General features: G+C 39.3%; 1 protein-coding gene across 8 annotated transcripts in view; it reads left to right on the top strand.

Moving 5' to 3' along the window:
• The first annotated feature begins 7,170 nt into the window (after nt 1-7,170).
• Nucleotides 7,171-25,853, top strand: part of SLC7A2 (solute carrier family 7 member 2) — a 57,264-nt gene continuing 38,581 nt past the window's right edge. For 5 of the 8 annotated variants that reach the window (XR_010606113.1, XM_065633726.1, XM_065633725.1 and 2 more), the window contains exons 1-2: nt 7,171-7,322; nt 8,343-8,434. The gene's annotated coding sequence lies outside the window, so the exon portion shown is untranslated. Of the gene's footprint in view, nt 7,323-7,896; nt 7,973-8,342; nt 8,435-25,853 lie in introns of those variants that run through there. The other 3 variants (XM_065633723.1, XM_065633722.1, XM_065633728.1) reach the window with 3 other exon arrangements.

Here is a 25,853-nt window from a genome sequence, read left to right as displayed (position 1 = left end):
GTTGGAAATATGTTGTTCTTTTCATCAGGATCAGAGTACATATATGTATAATATACACTTGTGTAGATGTATACATATGCAGGGGTATACATATGCAAACACAGATGAGCAAAAACATACACAACGTACCTAGTCATAGAATCTGTGGCATCTCTGTGGTCAATTACAAGCCCCAGCTGTAAACATTATTTTCCTCAGGGGATATTTCAGTAATTAATGAATGCTGTTGCTGTGTGGAGGTGGAGCAGAGTGTGCTGACATTATGGTTTCCCCAGCGGTATAACCAGGACTGAATCATTCAGAAAACTTCCTTCCCAGCACACTAGGCAAAACTGAACTTAAAAATGTGTCAGTATATATTTATACTCCTTTTTCTCCAAGGGCAGAAGGGCTGTTTAAGTCTTCCACATCTGGCTGCTCTCTCCCACCCTTTTCCTGTGGGAAGTTCTTCTCTCACATCTTCAGCCACAGAGAAGGGGAAGAATAGCTGTGTGAGGACTACACAGCAACCTAAAGGTCAGTGGAATCTTCCTGGGAAAGATGATTAAAAGTATCGCTTTACTCTGAAAAGTGATTTTGTAAAAATTTTGGTCAGTTCTCTGAGTGACAGAGACATGCTGAATCACAGGGGCTGATTTAGGAAAGCTGGAGGTTCTGGTAGGGAGGAGCTGTAGTATACAGTGTAAAACTGTGAAAAACTAAAACTAACGTCTGGTGAAAGTCAGAGTAATGGACTATTAATGAATTAAGACCAATGGTATTGATGTAGAATTGCCTTTGGCATTAAAACTAGCTACCTGGCAGAAATGTGTGGAGGAGTTCATGTTTCTCACAATGCGTCCACACTGCACAATTGGCACATAGCGCAGAAGAGCCTGATCAACCTTTGAGAGATTCAAGTTTGCATGTCAGGAAAAGTCTAACGGCAGTGACATAAAGCTCTACATTAATAGTTACCAGAATCCAGAATTGAAGACTTGTTTGTTAAAAGATAACCTGAGTATTTTTACATAGAGGTTCATTCTCAAGTGTCAACTTTTTTTCAGGAATCCTGGAAGCTCAGTGAGACAGCATCTGTGTCTGGTTATCAGAGCTTGCTCTATAAATCACAGGCAAGATACTTTCTCCCCCTCTAAACTGAAAGTTTGAACTCTTCAAGACAGCTAAGTGTCCAAGGACACTAAGTCACACAGTCCATGGGCTCTGTTGATGCTGGGAAAGAAGAAAAGTTTATGGTTCAGAAGCTATTCTAAGCTTGCAGAACTGATAACGATAATGGTACCCAACAGCATCACTTTTGCAGGGCCATATTTAGAAAGGAGTTCAGTTTAAACCTTTGCATTTCACTTCTGCTGGAACATGTTATTGTTCTTTTTGCTGCTCCCCATACCAGACAAATTTCCATCGGCAGATGCTACTTTTGTACAGAACTCCATTGAGTCATGTATATAATGCACATATGCATAAATAATGCATACAATTTCTGAACTCAGTAAGCCCTTCTGCACAGATCAGACTGCAAAATTTGCACCATGCCTTAGAAAAACTCAAACACCAAAACTACAACCCCATCCTATCTTGAGAGGTTACCCCCTCCACTTCTTTCAGACAGATTAGGGTGTCACTTCGATGCACACCTCACGTGGAAAAGTAGAAGAGGTGAAAAGAAGCCAACCCTCACAGTCCCATAAGGCACAGTTCATTCTTTAAGTGTGCCAAAACTCATGGTGTTTGGTTCAGCTACAGTAAGTCACCCAGTACTTCTTACTGAGGCAACTCATGTAATTCATTATGGCTAATCAAACCCTAAGCACTTTGGCAAATTCTGACCCCAGAAGAGAATATGTTGAGCCTCCAAACAGCATCTTTGTGCAGGAGACTGTAAAGCAGTGGTTAATATGTAAGCAACATGCTGGTATCTGTAACAAAAAGTATGTTTTCTGTGCTGATGAGACTGGGCAATTTTCTTGGCACATGTACCTTAGAAGTTTCATTGACGTGGTCTCAGTTGCTCAACAGCTGAGACTTGCCACAGGTTTGCTAGAGGTACTTGTTGGTTACCTCAACGTTGTTCCCTGCAAAACAGAAGATGATTGCAGCTCTCCTGCCACTCCCCATTACACACCCCTTGGTACACCCCCTTGACCTCTCAAATGGCAGACTGCTTTATGCAGCTGAAGACCAAGTTCCGCCAGAACTTTTTTCCTACTGTTATGGAAAAGCAATAATTCATTTCTGACCATACAAAGCCAAGATCTCCAAAGAAAATAAACCCCCTAACCTGTTGGAGAGAATAAAAAATTGTCATCCAATGTTCATGTAAATATACTTTTACATCTTCATACCTTTTTTTTTTCTGCAAATGTGTAATGAATTATTTAGAGACACTACTTTTCTGTGATTTGAGTGTTATTTGTTGTTGTTCAGTCTAATAAAATACAGCAGTTTTTATTTATTAACACAGATTTAAAATATTTCTTGGCATTTTTTTTCCTTTGCAAACGTTTTCCCCTCTGTGTTTGTATTTGAAAAGTTTAAAGGACAATCTGTCCTGCATAATAAAAGTTCTTATTTATCTAGTGGCTAAATGTATTCCGGGCAGCTAAAATGTGAAGCTTCTGTTCTGCCAAGTAACTCTGTCATGACCTGATGGGTATTAACCTGTTTGCAAGGAAGAACACTTTCATTTTTATGACATTTGCATTTTGCACAGAATTACTGACTATGAATAACATTGCCATGAACTAGGTGGAGAAGGGGAGGAGATTGGAGCCCAGCCTCCTCCTCCGCAAATCACCAGCCGGCACAGCTCACAAGAACATTAAAAGCACCACTAAGTACCTTCCTTCATACAAAATTTCCCTGAAAATATTATTAATAGAATTAATTTACCTACCCGCATAGCTGAGTACCCATGAACAAACTTTATTTTATAAGATGTGATACCTCTGTTAGGAATATTGGGTTGCTTAGATAAATGAATGCTTTCCTTCTCTTCTTGCTCTTTGCCACCCTGCCTCTCTGTCTTTTTGAGCTTATTTGTATAATGTGTTAATGACCTATAAGGCTATGCTAACATCCTATATTCTGCTCTACACATTAGTTACAGTCAGTATCCTGAACTGTATCTAAAGGCATGTCAGACTCCAGAAATCAGGGTAGTTGTTTAAAAGTCATCAGGTTTTTCAATATGAATTTTATGTTATTTGTCTTCGGAGCCTTGTTTTCTGAGCCTCACTTGGATCAAGATATATATTTTACAGGTTTTTCTTTATAATGCAAGAGGAGATTTTCTCCCCAACTTAGACTCAAGGTGTTGAAGAAAGCATCGTAAGACTTACAATGAGATTGTAGAAATCGGTAGTACCGATGTCTGTTAATATGGCACAACTCTCAAAATCTTGCAAAAATCTAGAGAGCAGCCTGCTATTCAGAGGAAAAATGTGGATATCTCTATACATACCACCGCTACTATATGATTAATTTCTTCTCCAGATTTATTTCCTGTACTACCATATACATAGGTGACCACTCCATTCTCATTGACTGGCCATTATTTTTTCATACATCTGTCTAGTTATATAATTTGGTGAAAAACATGTAATTGTGAACTGGCCAACTAAGACTGAAAACTGGGAAAATAAGGCTACTTTAAGTCCTTAAATGGAAAATTACATGTTTAAACTTCAAGACTTCAAGTTGACTGAATGTGTTCATTAAGTATATTAATACTTATATCTTCAATATTTCCTCCTGTCAATACATCTCACAGGAAAATCAATATTCAGAATAGAAACAACTAAAAAAAATAAAACACACACACACGCAAACCCAAACAACAACAAAAAAACCCCACCAACTAGTGAAAAACAGAAAGGTGAAAGGAATACATTGACAAGGGGAAAGACTCTAATTTACTGATAATTGTCCTGAGAATTTAAAAGTAAAAGTAGCCCAACCACATGGGAATACAACAGGAGTGTTCAGGAGAATGGTCCATGATTTATTCTTCTGCAGATAAACAGAAACTTGTTAATTCCTCTGAGCCATAAGTTCACTTATGTAGTGCAAAGCCACTAAAGAGTCACTGCCCAAATACGTTTCTGCCCTTTCTATTTCATCAGATTGAGCCTCTGCATGATCACGTGAAGTGAGAGATTCACAGTATAAGTGCTGAATCAGAGTTATAGATGCTTGGCTTCCTACAGATTTTTGGTTCTCAATGAGTTTCCTTGTAGAAGAAGAAAGGCAAACCCTAACCAGATTGGAGATGGAATTTGACATGCTTTTGAGAGGAGCTAAACAGTGTGCCAGTCTCAACAAGGACAACAAAGATACTTTGGGTATTTCCATACTGCAGTCCAGGCAGTATCTAACAGTGTCGTGATGGCAGCAGAGATCTCATTCACCTGGACTAATTCTTGTCTGTTTACCTGTAGTCATGGAGATAGGGAGCTCACTGCTGACTCCAAACCTGCCCAGGAAGCTTTGGTAAATAAACAAATAATTTTTGGGCATGTTTGTAGTCAGCACTGAACTCCATGACTCTACTGGTTTCTGACCCAGCTGGTTTAAAGCTGGATTGTATGTTTGTGAGCTGCAGTTGCACATTTGACACATTCCCTGTGAGGCTGCAAAACCATTAAACTGGAATAACTGCTATTTGCCTTAATTACACGATACACTAGTATATACTAAACATTTGACTGAGACCTGACGCATTTACAAATAGTCAGTGATAAATTGAAGGCTGACAATCTGAGTTTGAGGCCCCCAAAATGGGAACCATTCCAAAACCAGGCACTATACCTTGGCTGCACAGTCAGAGGGAAAGGACTTTCCACTGAAGACAAGGAATGCTGTGGCTGTGCGGGGCTACCAAACCCCCAGAAACACATGTGCTGAGGTCTGAGACACTCTGCTGCTTTTTACAAAAGCAGTTATGGATCTGTCAACATTTCAAAGCCGCCACAGAGACTGAGACAGCAGGGTAAAGCCATTTCAGTTGTTAACAGAGCAACATAGTATAATTAGGCCTGAGATAATATCTGGCCATTTCTCCTGTTTTAGGTAGAGGCATTTCAAAACCCCGTGTATATTGGATGTAAATATTTAAATCTACATTTTACAGGCAGTATTGATGGAGGAAGACACACACATACACATGACCACTTCAAGGAGCATCTTCACAGAAGAGAAAGAAGCAGTCCTTTGGTCTAATAGCTGAAATTTATGCTATTAAATACAAATTACTTCACTGTAAGGAATATTTTTATTCATCATGTAAAGAACTATATTTAAGACAGACAACTCCTTGCCTGAAGAACAACCGGCTTTCAAACCCCAAAAATGAAATAGAAGAGAATATACTCAGTCTGCAAGTCCTCTTCTACAGAAAAGGAGCGATCCAGGGATGCTGAAACTGAGCCAGATCTTCACAGGATTTGCCTGGATCCTTGACAAAAGATGGCATTCGCCTCTTCAGGAAATCATAGGGATGTGGAGTGGGTAGAAGCACTGTAAGGCTGGTATAAAATCTTTATGGAAATATGTTAGCTTTATTTTTGGTGAAATGCAAGCTAAGTAACTACCTTGAACTGATGACTGTTAGTGACAATGTGTGATCACTGGTCTTTTCCAAATATTATCTGAAGCAAATTTTAAGGCCTGTTCATAACAAATTATGTGAGTTATATGTGCCCCACTGATAGCACAAGGTTTTGGTATCATAATACAAAATTTGTAGGAAAGTTGTGATCTAAGAAAAAGAGTTAGGCTTAAAGTTGTCACATAAAGAGACAAAGACAATGAAAAATTGTTTTCACAAGTCAGCTGTATTGTTAGTTCTGGTACACACAGAACAAATTCTGTTTTCTTAAAGACTACAGTAGGGATACATGTATGTGTGTACATGTGTATATAATGTACATTTGCACATATATATGCACACGTGTCATATATGGTGACGAAATATCACAGAAAAAAAGACGAGCAAATCCACAGTCAAAATTTTTGAAGGTATTCCCAGGAATTCAATATATCCAAAGGAAAGTACTTCTGTAAGTAGAATATATGCAGGGAAAAAGAGATTATGATTGTAAGATTTATTCTGGCTATTCTTAACGTTAGTTATTCTTAGCATTAGCTATTCTTAGTCTATGACTATTCTTAGCCTGAAAATGAGGTTTTTTAAGATATCTGGCCCAGGGGAATGATTTGAATTATTGAGACTGAAAGAGAGGGAGGCACAAAACCTCTGCAACCTGTGGACAGATAGAACTGTCAAGTCCCAGGCATCTCAAACAAATGTGACAAGGCTCGTAGAAAAAGGCAGTTTATTAAGCTGGTTGCCAACACTGGAATGAAAAGAAACGGCATCATACATGTGACGGTCTGGTGCTGTATCCCATCCTGTGGCACTTTTTGCTGCTCTCAGCCAAATTTTGCCCATGATGTATCCCAAAAGCAACTTCCGAAGCGTTATCTGTTAGGACAGCTGCAGCGGCTCTTTCCCCTTTGCTCCCACCACTCCCTGGAGCTTCGCCGTGAAATCCCACGTGCTCCCGAAAGCCGCCGTGGAAAATACATCCAGCAAAGCGGTAAAGGGCATTTCGAAGGCATCCGGAGCTGCCGTTCCTCCTGCCTCCTAACGCGAGGCCAGGGGAGGCATCCACTCACTCGCCACCCATCCAAAACCGTGCGGAAAAGTGTTTCTGAGAGCGGATCGTGAACCTCCCGCAGGTGCTGTTCACACGCCGAACTTCAGAGCAGCCGGGGCAGAATCGGGTCAGAAAACCCCAGTGATTGTTGGGAATGAGAAATGGCGGAGAGTCGTAGGTGGGAGTTAAACGGTCGCTCCTCGACCGTTAGGAGGTGCAAGCAACCGCCGCCGTAACGGCCCTGTAACAGACACGGGAGTCCTGTAACGGCCGGGGACGGGGCGGTGTCCGTACCGGCTCTGAGGCGGCACCGGCTCCAGCCGCGGGGTCGGGGCTGCCCGGGCTCCGCTCCCTGCGGGGCATTGCGAGAGACACGGCCCGGCTCTCCAGGGGAGGCTCGCACCTCCCCGCTGCGCCACCGCGCTGCTCGGCGGGGAGGGGTGGCCCGGCTCCTGGGGGGAGGAGAGGAGGGGAGGGGAGGGCGGGAAGGGGGTCAGCGGGGCGGGGAAGGGTTAGGCGGCCCCGCACGTGTGGGCAGGCCGGGCATGGGGGCTTCCTGAGGGGAGGAGCGCCCCGGCTTTTGCCGCTGAGAGACCCGGCGCTACCACCGCACCTCCGCGCAGCCCGACCCGCCGCTGCCGCAGGGAGCCGTGCCCGGGCCCCGTAAGTGGCACCTTCTGGCGCCTTTCCTCGGGACCGGGTGGGCGAGGGGTTGCGGGAAGCCCCGATGTGCGGTTGGAGGAGCTCTGATACCCCCCCGCCCCTCCCGAAGGGGGCTCCGAGGAGTTATTCTTAGTGCCAGGCGACTTGCGCGGGGAGGGTGGCCAAGGGCTTCGCTGCTGCCTTTTAAAGCCCGCCTGAGGGACGCGGCGCTGGCTTTGCGGCGCTGGCCCCGCAGGGTCGCTGTCCCCGCCAGCGCTCGGCTGCTGCAGCCGGGGAGGGGGTGCGGGGGTCTGGGGCCGCGGGCAGAGGCATGAGTGGGTGCTGGGCACAAGGGGACAGGTGCCCCTGAAGGCTGCTGGGCGAGAGGCGCAGGGTCGTGTTTGCTGGTCCTGGGGTAGGGTCTATGCTACTGTGAAGGTTTGGAGGCATGGATGGGTGAAACTACCCCCGCTGGGTTACAGGCAAGCTCATTCAAACGCTAACTTTATCTGGAGGTGCTATCCGTGCAGGTTTTTACTGAGTCAAAGCAAATAGTCACAGCACAACCTCAGTTCTTCGGTGCATTCTGAGAAGCTGGAGAAACCATGCTTCAGTGGAGAGCACTAAAGTGGGTGCACGTCCCTAACTGTTGTAAAGCAAGTATAGGAAACGTAAGATTCTTCCCTTCTGCCGACTTTGCATGTTTAAATATAGAAATGTTTGAAGTGTATGTCACCCAACACGTAATACTAGTGGCAGCTGGAGAAAGCTAGTCCAATAAAATAATATTTAAAATTTAACCTATCTGAAGCAGTAGAACAAAATCTTTCCTTTTAAAATATTAGTTATCACCTGAGATTTATCGTACTGTTTGGATGATAAGAGTGTTGTGAATCTGATGCAAGTCTTGTGTCTGGGTCAACTCCAGTAAATCAAGGGAACTAAATTAGTCCTGGGGAGGAGAGGAAATCACACTACTTGGTTCTGACAGTGAGTGTAGTTTCTGTGATTGTTATGCTGATGCTTAACACATCATTCCAGCAAAAGTAACTCACCTGTGAAAGGGACAGAAGTTTCCTGAAGTTTGTCCCAAGCTGTGAAAGGAAGTCCTTCCAGCCCACCCTCTGCTTCAAGTACGTTAATACCTAACACGTATTTATTTTAAAAGCTTTCAAGCACATTTATCTTTGTATTCTTCCTAATTAAAACCAAAACAAATATACTGAGAGGCATTCAGATGTTTCAGAGATGGGGAATGTAAGACAAGGGATCATGGCATATAGAACTTGTATATATTGAAACAAGCTGATGGTAGTTTGCTTATGCTAGAAAGACAAAATAAAACAAATTCTATGAAAAGTTCATGTAGACACTGTGCAGATTCAGTACACAGTGGATCTTGGATTAGAATTTGTATTACACAGTGTGGAAAATGTTTTGAGTTCTGGTTTGTGTTACCTACTGGTATTAAAACATTGACAGTAAAAATAGGCATAAGGCCTATACATAAACTAAACTTGTTTTCATTGGCATCTATAATGTACTATACAGACAGAAAAAGACATGGTGCCTGCCCAGCTCCTGTAAGCAGGTGTCCATTGCTGCAGTTGATTCCATTTGACACTATGCCTGTCCACACAATACTTCTGAACCCTGCTGCGCTCTGGTACAAATTGGAACAGGAACAAGACAACTCTACACAGACATAAGTAGCCATAATGATATATTTTGAAAGGTGCAGTGAATTTTTGTATGCATGACATACATTTTTAGTCTTTTGCAACATGTTGTAATTAGGATTATCCATGCATGGTGTAATCTTCTGTGTAACTGATGATACTAAAATACAACTTTTGATTCTTCAGACTTGTTTGAAGACTGGCACTTTATGAAGTTTTAATGCAATAAAGTTTTGATCCTGAAGCTCAGTATGTTGGCTAGCGTGTGCGTGCATAAATGGTCTGACCAAGATTCTTGACCTAAGTAAAAATGTACTTGATGAGATGCATGAATATGTAGCTGCTTCTAGCTTTGTCCACGCTTACGGATTAAATCAAAATCAGTTTCAACTTTCTTAATAGATTCATGTATTTAGAATTTTTTTTGCCTGTCTATGTATAAATCTAACTATTTTAAGCTTAAGGTTCTATGTTAACAAGGTACGTAAAGATGAGAACTAATTTGGAGTCAATGTGTTAAATTATTGATGCCATTTATTAGCTGTTTTATGGGGATATTTCCTATGTGAATATATTGTCATAATGAGTGGCAGCGAGTACAAAAAGACAGGTAAGATACAAGTAGAATAATAATTTAAAACTTTTAAAAAACTTCTTTACTTTCTAAGTGTTTTGGAAACAATGTATTTTTACAGAGGAGGCTTCTGTTTGTAAGTCAGTGGTTACAGTTGACTGTTACAATCACTAAAACCAGAAGAACTTCTGGGTAAGTATGTTGGGTACAAGGATCCAGCAGCTTAGAATTCCTCTAGTTGGAGATAATTGCAAACACCACCTGCATCTTAAGTGAAAAACGTCAAACTTAATTTTACTAGTGTAGGGACCAGAAATGGGAACAAGATTTAACTTTGCAACTGTGAGAAAAAAACCACACAGCACCTTAAGTCAATGTGGTCTTTAGCTGGCTTGAAAACGCACGTTGCCTTTACCTGTCAGCTTGCATGCACTGCAGAGTAGTTGAGAAAAGTTGTGATATGCGTTCATTGTGAAATGAGATGTATTGAAAGGTGGTATGAAGATTTAGTTCCTCCTTTTGTGCCTTGGCACATTTTTGTTCATTTTACAGTGGACTCTAAGACAGAGACAAAGGGGAAAGACTGCAAATGATCAAAAAAGAGCGTAAGCTAAATCTCATTCTGTAAGTTGTCATAGAGTTTATAAGATCATGAAGTTCTTTCAGCTTTTCTCTTAGCTTTTGATAATCTTCACCTGTGTTTTTTCTGTAGGTATTTTGGCATCTGTCCATCATGATACAGGTATCATACAACACACAAAAAACCCCCTACAACAAAACATGCCATGCTTTCCTGGTTTCCATGCTGTCCTGTTTTTAACCAGAATTCTTCCCAGCTCATAGGATGATGGGTTTGAGGGCAGAGGGTAGAACCATTTAGGGAAACTTTCTTTTACATGGGCAGTATTAGGTAGGGCATTAATGTAAAATGTAGCATGCATTGGAGGCTGCCAGTCCTGTCTGTGACTTATTGTTCGTTTTTGATACTAGGATGAGCAATTTTCTGCCATTCTTTTCCCTTTTTCTCTCAGGTGCTTCCCAGGCAGTTCATGACCTATTAATGCCATGTAGCCAAAGATATACAAAACAGTTTGCAATGCCATTTGTGCAAATATTCGTGACTTTAAAGAAGAACTTCATGTGTTCACATTAGCTTTTTACATACTAAGATATTAAAACGGTTGAAATTATTTAAAAGCATATAAAAATACTTGGAGTCATGTTTCCTTGTCTAAAAGTTTTCATGTATCTGAAAGTGCCCACCTTCCTGACAACTTTGCCATTTATCACCTTGACTTTGATCACGTGGGGCTCCCTTAGTGTGACAATACAATTCTGATCCTCAGTCTTACTGATTCTTCAACTTTCTGTGTGTTGTCCAGCTGAGGTAACAATCACCTTCATTCCACTGGTTTAGTAGCTAAACAATTTAGTACTGGTAAGTCAAGTGACAGGGCTGTTGGAAGCAAACAGTTGAGCTTTCAGAAAATGACAAACGTGTCCTCCTATCTGCTGGGAAAAGCATTTGTGTAAGTCATCTGGCACTACAACTCCAGTGAGATTTACAAAGGTTACTAGTAAAGTGGCTTCTGGGATTCCTAAGTTTAGTCATTGCTGACAGTCGTCCAACAGCCACAGTATTATCTTGCCTGATCTCAAAATTGTAATTTGAGTGGACTTACTCAAAGGGGAGGGTTATTTAGAAACACCCTTAACGTTGTCATTGTCTTCACAACTTGCTGCATAGGATTGCATATGTGTGGAATTAGAGATTTTTGAATGCATGCAAGATACTGATGGGAAATGTATTGCATGTGCTTGACCGTATGCTGAACAGTTAGCTCAGGACATAGTGTGCTACACAGCTGGAGAAGAAATGTACCATTCTCTTGAATAACGCATTCTACTTGCAAGATGATTATTGCAGATCTCTTAATGTCAAGATACGGTCTACAGGAACTTTGTACGTAGATATTCTGTAGAGCCATCAGTCTCACTTGACCGTGAACCAGGTAGAAATGAGGGTGGGCAGGTTGTGACAGTGTAAAAAGTCGATAGGCTAATGGCTGGTGTTGAGTCTGCATTTATTGAATGTAACTAGAGGAGAGGTGCTACTGGAGTAGCATACATAGACAATTCTCATATCTATGCTTTTTTTTACTGTGGCCAATAAGATTCTGTCTTGGACTGCAGACTCCCATAGATGTGTGCTATACACACACTCCCCCAACATATGTTATGAAGAACTAAGCGTCAAACTAGAATATTAATTATTGTTAATGACAGAGGCCTCACAAATAAAATATACCTTAATTTACATTTCATAAAGTTAATAGAATCCTGACAGAAGATCTAGCCTCTCAAAATGTAGCCCAGACAACAATGGACTTATGTGAACTGTATGGAATAGCAATGGGGAGGACATCACATCTCTGATAACAGCTAGCTACTCTAGTTTGGGTTATGGCTTCTATGAACAGCATGATATTTTCTAAAACTAGTTTATATAAGAATCCAGGCCACACAATGACCTCTCCAAAACTTATTTGGAAAGAGCAGAATCTCTCAATAGTGTCTGAATGGCTGCACAAGTAGAAGTAAATCAGCCACACAGGAAAAAAATGGAGGAAACATGTAAACTACCACATTATTGTCATGCTCATTGACAGACTTTGGTTCTTCTTCCATCTCACTTTTTAAATTACCTTTTCCTACTACACGCAGTAGTTAATGTAGGGGACCGGTAAAAACCTCTGTGCAGGTGCTATAGAAAGGTGACGTTTGGTGCCCCCAGTTCCCTGTGACAACTCATCAGAGGTGCAGAGGAATGCACACCACAGCTGCTATTTCTGATAAGAAATCAGAACGGGCAGAATCAGTGTTGGTGATTCAGTGTTATGCTGTAGTCCTCTGTGTCACTAATGGCAAGGTGGTTTTGCATCTTTGTGACAGTAGCATCAGTTTTGAGAAGTCTTGTGTGGCTCTTCTCACTACATTACCTCATTTCTGAAAATTATTTTGTCAGATGTGCTACCAAAAAAGTGATGGTACTTGGTTAGATTCATCCAGTTGTACCGGTTGCTAGAATTTTGGTGAGCAGCAGTTTGTCTGCTGTAGAAAGGTGTAAAAATGTAGAAAGACGTCAGCTGACAAAATCTGAATAAATAATTTTTCTTCATAGATCTTCTACAGGGAATTTAACTAGGAATCACTTCTCAGTTGAGATTGGACTGAAGGAAAAGACAAACTGTACCAAGTGATTTTGCCAGACTTTACTACTATCTTCTGTGTTTAATGTACAAAGTCACTTCATCTGTGCTTTTTGCTTTCCAGAATAAAGTGATTTTTAAAAATAAATATGGAATAAATTTATTTTGGCTTTAAATAACATTCTTCTTTATGTGACTCTTTTTGTGGAGAGAGAGTTGGATTTAATGCAATTTAATCTTCATTTCCTTTACTGTGAAAACAGTGAGCGAGGTGGATAACCTGTTCTATAGCAGTGTGAATTCCTGTAGCTAATCCCTTGTCCTAGCCCATTTTGTTTGAGGTTAGTTTGTTTGGAGTTTGATTGCATGCTATTTGACAAGATGGGAAAGCGATTGTGTTTATTTTATTTTGTGCAGTAGCATGTGCATTGTGGTTATGGACTAAATAGTAATTGAAATGGAATTTGGAAAGGATTATTTATTGTCCTCTTCTGAGTTTCCTTAGATTGAGAAACATCTCCATATTAGTTAAGGAAATTGTAACATTTGGATATCATGAAGATATCTGATTACTCCCATAAGGACTTTAATTCTTCTGAATTCACTGTTTATGAGTGATTTGGTGTAATATGGATTTTATTCTGCCCTTGAATGTTTTTGGACTATCATGCAGTTGAGAGAAAACAATGGGATGTGACTTGCCATGAAATACTGTCAGCACTGTGAATTAGATGAAAAGGCTTGTGGATATATAGAATTAGCACCAATGTGTGATTCTTTTCAAAGGAACACTGCTTCAGAGTGCCTTTTAGAAGCAGTAGTTTAGATGACCAGGCAGCATTTTTGATCCTTGTAATGACAGTTTGACTTGTTTTAAGGTTTAAAGCTAAACAGTGTTCAAGTGCAGTCAGTAGCAGAATTTAATTGCTCTGTTCTGCTGTAAGGAGAGGGGGAACTTTCAAGGGTCATGCTGAAGCAGTATGTATTGTGCAATATCAGGTTTGTTGTGTGGAAATTGTAGGCCAGCAAAAATTCCTACATGTTTTTGCAATAATAGGTATATGGTAATTATGTGTTCTGCTGTTGTTGTTTTTCCTCAGCAATATGTTTTTAGAAAATCCGGATGTGTTACATCTATGCACTACTTACCAAACTGGGTCCACCCTCTTTCTATACGTTGACTTCAGGAGTGGCCATTCTGTAGGTGGAATAAGGTCTCCTGTGTGAAGAGAGAATTCCTAAGCTGGGGGCTTCCTTCAGACTTGTTTGTAGAAAGCACCTCTTACATCTGTGAATTAATATTTCAAAAAATTATTGTTCAATAAGGCATGAGTATGCACTAGGTAAATTGCTATGCTGACGAATAAGAGAAAAATGGCAGTTACCTAGAACTAGATCAACAAAAAGATCCAGTATAAAATTCAGTGATATGAATTACAAAGAAGTACACAGTGCTTGGTTAGAAATACTACAAAATTTGCAATTATAATATTCACTGCCAGATGGAAAAGTCTAGAGAAGTTGAAAATAGTACTTCTTGAAACACCATCTATGAGGAGAGTTCACTATTGTATCTAATAAACCTGCTTTGGGTTTTCAATGTTTTAAAGTTTAAGGTGACTGTCCTTTCAATCGCTTGAAGCATATCTTATCCTTTCTGTTACATTCAGAATTGGCCCGCATAGTTACTACGAATAAATATTAAAAAATCTTTTTTAGTTACTTGATAAAGTACATTGACTCCTAAGGACACCTCAAAGGCACGTTGCTCTTCCTTGTTTTCTCACAGTGCTGCCTTTCCCATTTCCCAACTTATTTTTCTGTGCATTAGAGTTTTCTATACTTCATGTATATCTCAGTTCATGTGGAATAACTCAGTGGCCTGTAGAGATTTGTGCTGGTGTAAACAAACAAACTATGCCTACAGCCCCATAGACTGACCATGCTGGAGCTAAAAGCACCTTCAGAAATAGACTTACGGAGGTTGAGTATTTTTCCTGAGGTCCATAGCTGCCTTCTCCCAGTATTTGTATTTTTCTGCTCTCTTGTCCAGAGCCAAGTGGATTAATGTCATTTGCCCATTATGTGAAAGATCTAAATACCTGAGAGAAAATAAAGTCAACATCCTTATTTTTTTCCAATATCCAAATGCTTGAAACCAAATCTAGCAGATCTAGTCAGACTCTTCTTGTGGTCTAAACAACTGAGTGGGATTTCAGCACGTTAATCTTATTTAGTTGCCACTTACGTGGCAAAAAATAATATTATGAAGCTCTTTGTGGTAGTTTGGTAGTCAATGGTGGCTCAAGATGAGGTGTTGCATAGGGAAGCAATGGCGATTCACATTCTGTTTGCTCCTGAGAGCTGGAACAAGAGTGACTGACTATTAGTAACTTGTTTAAGGTATGTGGTAGAACCCAGATCATCTGAGAACTTTAGGTTTTCAGCCACATTTTGCATAAATTCTTGTGCTGCATAGAACTTGAGTTATGAGCCATACCAGGTCTGCGTTGTTCTCTGGCTTGCATGAAAACTAAGCATACAATGTAAGTAAAACATTCAGTGCTGGCTTGTTTACATATTCTCAGAACATTAGGAAGAAGAGCATACTTTGTGGTATTTGGTTTTACTCTTGCTGACTTTTTAGCAGAAATTTGCTTGACAATAAAATAAATAGGTTAGAACAATCCCACAGTGGACACCAAAATTATTTAAATGCATACTTTTGCAGGAATGAGTTGTTCATAAATATATTTTCCCATATGGAAAGTGTTGTGCCTTCACAATTAATGTGTTCTCTGCTTCTCTCTTTGTCAAGTGTATTTCTTTATCTTTTTAAACTAAAAGCAAAACAGCATTAGAGTTAGATATTGCCTGCCTGTTTGTCAACAACAATACAAATAATAATAACTATTATTATTATTTTATTTAACTGAAGTGCTTGACACCCATATCAGGGTTTGAGTTCATAGAATCGTTTTGGTTGGATAACACCTTTAAGATCATTGAGTCCAGCTGTTAACCTAGCACTGTCAAGTCCATCTCTAAACCACATCCCTAAGAACCTCATCTACGCGTCTTTTAAATATGGAACCTTTAGGCCAAGATCATCATGAAGACTATCCTGTGATCTTCCACTGCCCTCCCCAAACACACATACACTCTCAAAAATCATTAATTTCTATTTTAGAGTTTAGTTTTATTGTAGCTCTGCCAATTACAATATGATTTTTATATATGACTTTCCTACCAGTCTTGTTTTTTGTTCATTTCTCCACCTCTGTTTATTTTTCCCTGCTTTCTTCTGAATATCCAACTTCTGAAATTGTATTTTTTGTGGGAATTATATTGACCAACTATTATTGAGACTCCTTTAGATTTTCAAGACAATAGGAAGTTTTCAGGAGTTGAAAAATAGATGCTCATAGGTCATTTAGGAAAACCTTCTCCTTATTTGTCCTGTGAAAATGCAACTATCATCATGGTTGTAGAGCCTGATACTGAAAAATACCATGTGGTAGCAACTTATTTGCTATGAGGTGTTCTGGTAGAATGACTATCTCACAGGAGTGAGGTGTTCACTGTCTGGTTTTTGCATGTTCAAGTTAGAATAAACTGAGAGGGAAAAATCAGCTCTGTAACATACTTTCCCTAGTGAAGGAAGTCTGTTCTAATTGTTTCAGCATTTATTCCTTGGTGGGACACTGCTTCAGGGTAACCAGTCCAGAATTGTTTGCAGTCTCCCATGCAATGTCCAACTATTAGAAATATTTTATTAGACCATTTTAATTTATTACACGCATGTGCCTTATTCTGAGGCAACTAGTTGTAACATCAAACTTAATAACCTCATTTTGTATTTCTAATTATCCCAGATATAAACTTTTATAAACCTTTCTGTAATTTTGTAGTACCCTGTAAAGCCTTCTATGGTGTTTAACTGCCTATATACTCCACTTCATTAGTTATCTAAGTAAATAATTTTGGATCTGTATTAAATAAGAGGGGTTTTTTTTACTGTTTTTCTGTCCTGTGTGGTAACAGATGGGTTGTACTTAGTTCAGTGAACCAGATGCAAAAAGAGCATAATTTGCAGTAAAATATTGTTGATGTTGCATTTTTGTCTGTACACAACAAATTAAGTCAACTTTTGGACTATGTAAAGCGAATGTTTACACTATTTCATTGTTACTGATTAAAATGTATCCATGACTCCCTGTGAAACAAGTGGCTTTCCCAGTCTGGGTGGTAGAGCTTGTGCGTTTCTTACTGAAGCTGTGTCAGCAGAAGCAGCTCTTGGGTTGTGCTCCGGGCTGCTCTCTCTTGTTCCTGCTCCAGTAGCCATCCTGCTATACCTGCATAGCTGTTTGTGATACTGTGTAATGAACTGGACTAGGAAACAAATTCATTTTTTTCCTTGGGATATGTTGGATTAAGGATCAGTTCCCTGTTCCAGTTTATCACATGGCTGTGTAGCCACAACTAGGGAATGGACATGGAGGAGAGAATAGAATAAGCAGTATGAACTGCTTAAATTGTACCACCAGTGGGAGAAACTATCGATTATACTACACAGAGTTGTAAAATATACAGTAGTATCTTTTACCCTGTCTGATTCTTTCTTTTTCTTTTTCTTTTCTTTTTTTTTTTTTTTTAACTGAAGAAAGTATTAGTCGCAAAACCTTTGGTCATGGGAGTGCTTTATCCAAACTTTTGAAGTAAGTTTGAGCATTTAGAATCCTATTTCTCCTGCAACGTAGGAACTCCCATAGAGTTCAGTTCCATAGTTTCATTCCTTCTAACAGGAGCTGAAAAATTAATATATTTTTGAACAAGAGAATGTCACTCACCAATTGCATTTTTGCTGCTGCTATCTTATAGCCTTCCTTAGTAAATGCCTTATATGTGAAACTGTTTTTTGATTAAGTATTTTGGGTAGTTCCTGCTTCACATCTGTTACATCTTTCCTATAACCGTAGTTCCATTACTGCATATTTGACCTGATTCTGATCTCAGTTTGGCATTGTAAGTAGAGAATATTTCCATAGGAACCAGGGGAATTACTGAAGTTGCAAAACAACCCTCTTCCCTCCCACACAACACTCACTCAACTCTCATTTGCATTTAGTAGTAGACTATTATAAGCTATCAGAGTTCTTCAAAATGATCCTCTTATGCCTGTTTATGAAAACATGTAATATTACATTGTATTTGTCCCAGGAACTGCTTGATGATTGGTACAAATCACTCCTCCTATAGAAGATGGTGAGTGGGATAAGTATCTTCCTTTAATCTAAATCAGGCAACAATGAAACCCAGTATTTTAGCGTGGTTGAAACCTAGCTAATAAAAGTGTGGGCTTCAATGTTCCATACAGTTTCTAAGGATCTGATAACAAACATTGCTGATAGCACACAGTCAAACAGTGAGTTGATTTAATTGCAAGTGTTTGCAGATGGCAGAAAGGCAGTAGAAACACAGAATGATGTGAATGGTGCTCATAGTATTCCCTGGAGGGACAGCTTGGGGTTGGAGCTGGTGGCTGGACATAAGCCTGGAACTGTAAGCAAAGGAGCTCCCTTGTACTTTGACTCCCACTATGTTCAGGGAAACAGGACTCTGGAAACACACAGCAGGGCATGCAAGATATGTGACACTGTATTTCTCTGCCTCACTGGAAGACATTGCAAACCCTTGAAAACAGATCTTCTGAGTCAAAGAGGGAAATCGGTAGTTGGTGGAGCATCTGTTTTCCAGGGAGACAAGCTTGCAAGTGCTGTACATAGAATCTTCTTTGATGGTGAACAAACCCCTTGAAAAATTCACCCAAAGACTGGAGGAAGACCAGAAACAGTGGTATATAGCAATTTCATTCACAGTGCTACTTCTGTGAAGTGGTATTCTCATAAACAACTGGCACGCCTGCTGGCTCAAAAGTGAAGAACTTTTGTATTTCTCTTAGTAAATCTAGCAAGCAGGGTTTCAGAAACAACAACAACAAAACCTCCACAAAACTTGGGAAATAAATCTCTGAATTGGATAGGCTATAGAAATCGTCTGCCTGGATGTGGAACTGGGTCAGCTAGGGAACTTGCATAAGGCTGAATATTTTACCACAGATTTCTACTCCAGAGGCCCAGGAGGGGAAAGGTTGGATTGCCCCATCAGAAATGCTGCGGTCCTTGACATTAGCATTTTGTGCGACTGACACAGTTCTGCTGAAGTTTATTTGGCTTAGTTCAGTATTGCTGGTAAATTTTCTTGCCTGAAGTGGCAAAGCTTGATACTGTATCAACCTTTGAAAAATGGAGAAGTGGGATATGCTTCAGGCCAAGAAGAGCAAAACTCTAGTGTTAAAATCCCACTCCGGGTTGCAAAATGGGAAGCAGTATATGCGATATGTTCAAACTGATGTTTCAGAATGTGATCCCACACCAGGCTGCATAGTGCGGAGCAGCTCACCACCCTAAGCAGTGAAGAACGGAAATCACAAAAATGCTGCTTCAGTCCTGTGTGGTTTGTTTTGCTGGCCTTTGGTATTGATTTGACCATTTAGAGAGCTGCTTTTCATTCCTTGTGTGTATCATTGAAGACTTAGATCAAGAAAGCATGTCTGAACCTTCAGCCACTTCTGAGATCTTGCCCACTAGTTAAGATAATATGGCAGCATTGTGTTGTGTTATAGACTGTGGAAACTTAGCAATGTGATGTTGGAGAACTTTACAAATAAAAGAGATCCTGGCTGATACAGAGTGGGTGTGGTGGGTTTTTGTTTTTGTTTTGTTTTGTTTGTTTGTTTCTGTAGTGAATCTTAAGTTGGCAAGCAAGTCAGCATCCAAAGACCAATCAATCCAAAGAACAACTAAAGGACTGTTTTTGTACAAGGATGAGTGTGTGACTTTTATGTGTGACTTGTATAGTACGCCAGTTTGCTTTTTGATGGTAGGAAGAAGATGCTGCCTGGATGCCTGCCACAGCCTGTTTGCTATACTGAGATTTACACTATGTACTAAAAGGCATATACTAAGCCCTTTGAACCAGGTGGACAGCTATCAGTATGAAATTTATGTTAGAAGGGAAGTGGGAGAAGCCTACTTAGTATTGGTTTAGATAAATGAGCCCTAGAATTCAGCAGTACCTCCTACCTGAATTCCAAGGTCATGTATTAAGACCATATCAGCATGTGGTGGGGATGAGCTTTCAAAACGATGTCCTCCAGAAACTGAGAAAACAGCTCTGGAAAGTGAAGACTGAAACAAATAAGAAAACTCCTCCTACACAAATGCAACCTCTGTAGGTTGCTGCCCTTGTCTTTCTCAGCTGCTTTTTCCTGCACTTCACTCTGAAATAAGGGTATTCATAGTGAAATAAAGGCATGCTGAAATAGAACTTGTGAAGTATTTTCTTAGAAGTAAAGCAGCACTGTGTCTATATTGCTTCTGTAGAAGCCTCATTATACTTTTTAAATTTCAGATCAAGTAACTTGGAGTCAAAGGTTCATTTGGCATTCCCAACAGACAGTGAATGCCACATCAGAGTGCAGCAGTGTCTACTTCAGCAACTGGTGCAGCTCTGCAGGAAATCTTTTGGTGCTATGGATTCAAAGGCTGCACCACTTACGTTTTGGTTTGTGTGGGAGAAGTGGGAGGACTTCAGCTTTGCTTTTGTCTAGTCTCATGGATTGAACTAGATGTTAAGAGTGCATTAGGTGCTGTTCTGAATCACATATTCCAAATTCTTTTTATCAAAAAGGATGGTTCAGGCTTGCTCTGTGGAGTGAACCAAAGCACAGCGAATGGTTAGGATGACTGGGAGAATACTTCTGAAAATATGCATCTGATCTGAACAAAATGCCAGTGTAAACATAACAAGGGTGACTTGGCTCTGCCTGTACCTGCTGGAGCCAGATCGTTACACTGACTGTGGTATCGATGGAGTTTCACTTGTACATGACTCTTGTTCTTTCACATTGCATTTCAATACTTGTCCTGGAGACGGTTCTGCAGCTAGTCCCGAACTAAGCATTTCCCGCTGTTGCTCTTTAAACTCTGAGACAGATGCACTCACTCTGTGTTGGTTGTAACAGTCAGAAAGAGAAATATGATTCTAGCACCATTTCATTACCTATCTCTACCTTGGCAGTAGTCTGTGAAAACTGAGCTAAGTATGGCACCATGAAGTGTAAGTCAAATAAAACCTCTTTTTACTGGGCTGTTCTTGGTGTGCACATGTGCTCTGATGAACTTCAGTACTCAAAGATGAGAATTTCTTATTCCAGACTAACTGTGGGTCTTCACTCATGGAGCTTTGCTAAAAAGAGGGAAGTGTAATGACAGCTTTTGAAAGGGTTGCATTTGGTGCATAATGGCAAATATTGGACCTGAATAACCTAAGAAGCACTAAAGAAAGAAACCTGAATGTAGGAATTCAGGCAGGAAACAATCTGTTGGGTTCTACTTGGGCAAACAGTTGACTATTGAAAAAGTAATTCCTCAGGAAGCGGCCAGCCAAGCTTGAATTGTGAGGTGAAAAAAAAAAATTCTGGCCTGAATCAACTGAACTATGTTTCAAAGATGAACTTTACAGACTGTTTCCGTTCTTGTTTGAAGGTATTAGTAGCAATGGCTATACTGGGCCTGCTTATTGTTTTGACAGCATCAGGAAAATTTATTGCACATCAGTAGGAAGACAGATGAGCCCACTATCCCACATTCTTTGATTGCATTTGGTTGTTTTACCTCTACGTTTATAATACTGTTGATTTTTCTTAGATTAAACTCTTGGACAAGCCTTGATTCTGAGCTGGATGTTACTGCAGTATGAATAACTGCAGAGATTTTTTTTTAATTTTAGCATGGATGAAGAGTTTTTTGTTTCACTAATTGGGACTCAAAGTGTATTTACAGAAATAATTTTGCCATGTGGCTACAATCTGTAGTACTTTCATAACAAAGCCCTTAATTTTGAAGGGATTTCAGTCTTTTTGATTATACATAACTGTTTGGATTTCTGGATCAAAGATAAAGAATTAAGTTGGGTTTTTTTTTTCTCTTTTTTTAACATAAATGCTGACTCTTCCTTCCCCTCCTGTTCTGGAGCAAAACCAGTTTGGCAGCAGTGTTTGAACATGGTTCCAGTTAAACCAGTTTTGGAACGTAGTTTGGCAGACCAGAATGGAGTAAGGCCAAGGTACATTAGAGCTAAGTTTTAAAGCCTAATTCTAAACTAAAATTGTAGTTGTAGTGAGAGAGAGATTGAGGCAGAACTCAGATACAATGTTTGTCTCTTCTCTCACCTCCTTTTTTCATCTTTGTTTGGTTAGTGAGATTGCTAGGCTGCTAGAAACTGTGCTCAAACCTTTCATGGATCTTACAGCTCTTTGGCCTGAGCCTCAGTCAGTGTGGATAGCAAATAACATAGTTAACTAGTTCTTTGAGAAGTAGCTTACTTTTTAAGCATATTATCATTAGGTAAATTTTCACTTACCTTAAAAATTATGTTGTGTGGAGCTTATAGCAGTGCACATAACTGATCTTTTTCTTTGCTGTGTCATTTCTTGCAGAATAGTTGAATCAAAGGCTGTTTCCATCTCCCTTGATATCTTCCAGTGTTGTACAAACACAGCTACTTTCAACTGCTTTAGTTTATCTGCGGTTGACTTTAGAAGTACAATTTGCAATATGAAAGGATGACTGCAGGATATTATTTTTAAAGTTTGTATAAAAGTGATTGTGCATCTTTTTTTCCCACAGTGAAAATGTCTAGACTTTTCTGAACCTTTGTAAAGCTGTTATCCAGACAAATTAGTTCCATGAATTTGAGCCACATCAACATCAAGAATTATCCAAATAAATGGAGTCACCAAGCCATTTTACTCTTAGCTATAATACAAAACACTGCTCATAATCTGAAAAGCTGACAGATATGAAAAGAAAATTGCTCATCAGCCACAGCCTACCTTTTTTTAATTTTTTTTTTTCAAACAGGAAGATTCTCAGTTCAGCTGAGTATTAAAAATGTTTCCCAGCAGAGTGGGCATTCTGTTGCATAATAATATGGGCTGTCTCTGGGCATTGGTAAGTGTATTAAGCATAGATGTCATGAGGAATCATTTGTGGCTAACATCTAATGCCAAGCATAAGAGTAAGAGTCTATATAATACTCAGTTATATTTTTAGGGAGATGTTAAATTCATTTAGAAGAGGGAGGAGTGTCATGCTCCAAACTGTCAATAGCTTCTCTTTGATCTTTTATAGCGTTTCAGAATTCATACCAATGCCAAAAATTAACTCCTCCATATCCATGGCTTCTCATCTGGTTTTGATTGTGCTTTCCAAATAGCCTTTTATCCAACATGTCCTTGTTGCTTGTGTTTTCTTTGTGTGCCATACACTCAGTTTGATAAACTTTGAACAAAGAAATCCTCTGAACACCACTCGTGTTCGCTTGGAGTCCATCTCCTCTCTCTTATACAAGCTTCTCCAAATGTGCTTTGTTTTAGTTCCAAGCAGCTAATGTGAACATTATTTTGTTTGGTCTTTTGTCCTTAGTGGAAGAAAGGGGAAAAAAAACCCCAAAAGAGTAGTATGAATCGATTGAGTTAAGCTGAGTTTAGGAAGAGCCAGACTTATAGTTTTCACATTTAATAATTCATTCATGCTCTGTTTATATGTCTTCTTTGAAGAGAACCTGTGAGCACACAACTTTAATCACATGAAATAGCTTTCTGAGGTGCTTCCCTCCTCCCCCCATTTTAGAGCTTTAGGAACAGGTAGATAAAAATGTAATATGAAAACTCTTGAAGGAGTGATGGCATTGTCATTGCATCACTGGTCCCAGTGTGTATTATATGGTGATAAGCGTGAAATGGTAGAGTAGCCATCTTTGCTTTCTCAGAAGCATTTTCTGCTTTGGATGATTTATGTTTAGGTCAGGACAAGATTTCAAATGTCACACACTCACACAGCTATCACAGTAGAGAGCAAAGTTATACCTAAAAAAAAAAAAAAAAAGGTCTTTATTCTGAAGGAGTAGCTTTCTGTGATCTGTTTGATCTCTGGGCTCAGTAGGTCTACTGCCTTTTTCTCCTTTTCTTATGTTTTAACTTAACAGCTGTCATCAGTTTCATTTGAAACACTGCAGTCTAGTGCTGAGCCCATGATGTCCTTCAAGAGTAAAATAAGTTTTTCTGCTCTGGACAATTAATCCATTTGCTGTTGCCTTCTTTAAACATCCTTTTAGATGTATTAGAAGTATTCTTGGCTGTTGCATAGTTGCCTGCAGTTTGTGGTGGGTTTTGTGATTCCTGTCTGAAAAATCCACTTCTTAAGGTCACTTTTGAAGAAAATGAATCCGTTCTAATTCTTTGGGGAAGTTTTTTTTTTCATTTCTCTATAAGATTGTAGGGAATTTCAGAGTAAGTGAAATATGTTCAGCTGTAGCCTTGTGAAGTCTTTGCCTTCCTGCTTAGAATGTTACCTAGCTATATTTGACATGCAGAATAATTTCAGAAGAAATATCTATTTATGTTTTATGGCTAGAAGAGCACCACTTTTCTTTTTCAGACTTTTACTCTCAAGGTTTTCAAAGCTTTCTCTCAACATCTTGTCAACCAGCGACTGTAGTCTGTTACCATCCAGTTCATCTTTAAGGATAATCAGAGGGAGTTAGGATGTCTACTGGTGCTACTGGCTACTGGAGAGTTACACATGAGGTCAAACCTCTACCATCATTCGGTAAACACAAATGTTTTTCTACACAACAGGCAGTTTTATATGGCAGGTTTCCAAAAGTATCTGCAGTGCTATGGCGGAGTATCAGGTTTCATTGATTTTTCTCTTCTATTTTAAAATTTTGTACCTGCAGAGTTCAGAAATAGAGAGGAGGTTAGTCTTCAGGGAAATCCCTGCCTAAATCATAAGAAGATGCCAAATAATTACAGGTGGATCATATGGCATATCTTCAAGCTTGATTTTTACCTTTTGTTATAGCAGGAAATTCTACTGTGCATATAATGATAGATTTTTAAAACTATATTTGGCTAGCACTAAAATACATGTCTAATTTGGATATCACCAAAACTTTGCTGGTAAGTACAGAGTCACTCTTAATCCAGAAAGTCCTAAGGAACTCTTTGCCCTTCATATCCTTTTATCAAGACCCAGACCTCCTGCCTTGGATTTCCAAACTTCTATGCTATTTTGTTATTTTAATTAGAGCTTGTTATTGGTATTTTAAATCTATGAGATTGATAGCATTTGAGAAGGATATTTTTTAAAGCTGTTTATCACCTTAGACCAAATAACCCGAGCTGTATTTTCTCTTCTTTTTTTCCTCTCTTTGCCAAGATATGGTTAGATAATGTTTTAGGTAGTTCACTACCAGACATTGATCTCTGGATGCTTTGTCCGACAAGCCAATATAAAGTTTGTGGAACTGGAGGTTTTTAGGTGCTTTGACCTATCATTTCTAGACTTCAGTGAAGAAATGCTGAAGTACAATAGTGGTTTTCCTTCTGTTATTATCGAAGTATTTCTAAATTGTTTTTCTTTTGATCATTAGAATTCTGCTAGATTTTTTGAAACCAAGACAAAGGATTCTTAGCATAAAACTAGAAGTAGTTTAAAATGTTTTAAGAATATTTTCAGAGTGGAGCAATTACTGTAACTCAGTAGTTTCCTGTCTGATGAATTAGTCTACTTTCATTCATCTAGTACAGTGCTCTAAGTAAAAATAACAATAATAATAAAAAGACCCAACAAAACTCTTTAACATTTCTTCTGAGGTGAGTTATAATTTTGAAATGAATGCTTTAAAATGATCATTTAAATGTAATGCATTATTTGGTGGCTTTTGATATTCCAGTCTACTGAGGAAAATATTAACATTTTGAAATTGCTTTACTCAAGCAAATATTCAAATTTATTAAGGTGCTCATGGGATTGTTTTAATCTCTACTGAAGCAGATGGAACTCTACTACTTTTTGAAGAACACTCATCACATCACCTTTCTCTTCTGGATTTATCACAAAATCAGCACAATTGCAGTTAAATAGGACAGTCAATAATGATGCGTTCCCTGGGATTTCTC

Source organism: Caloenas nicobarica, chromosome 4 (assembly GCF_036013445.1).
Source record: "Caloenas nicobarica isolate bCalNic1 chromosome 4, bCalNic1.hap1, whole genome shotgun sequence".
Taxonomy (NCBI): Eukaryota; Metazoa; Chordata; class Aves; order Columbiformes; family Columbidae; genus Caloenas; species Caloenas nicobarica.
Note: the sequence above shows the minus strand (reverse complement) of the source record. Positions and strands in the feature narration are given on the sequence as shown.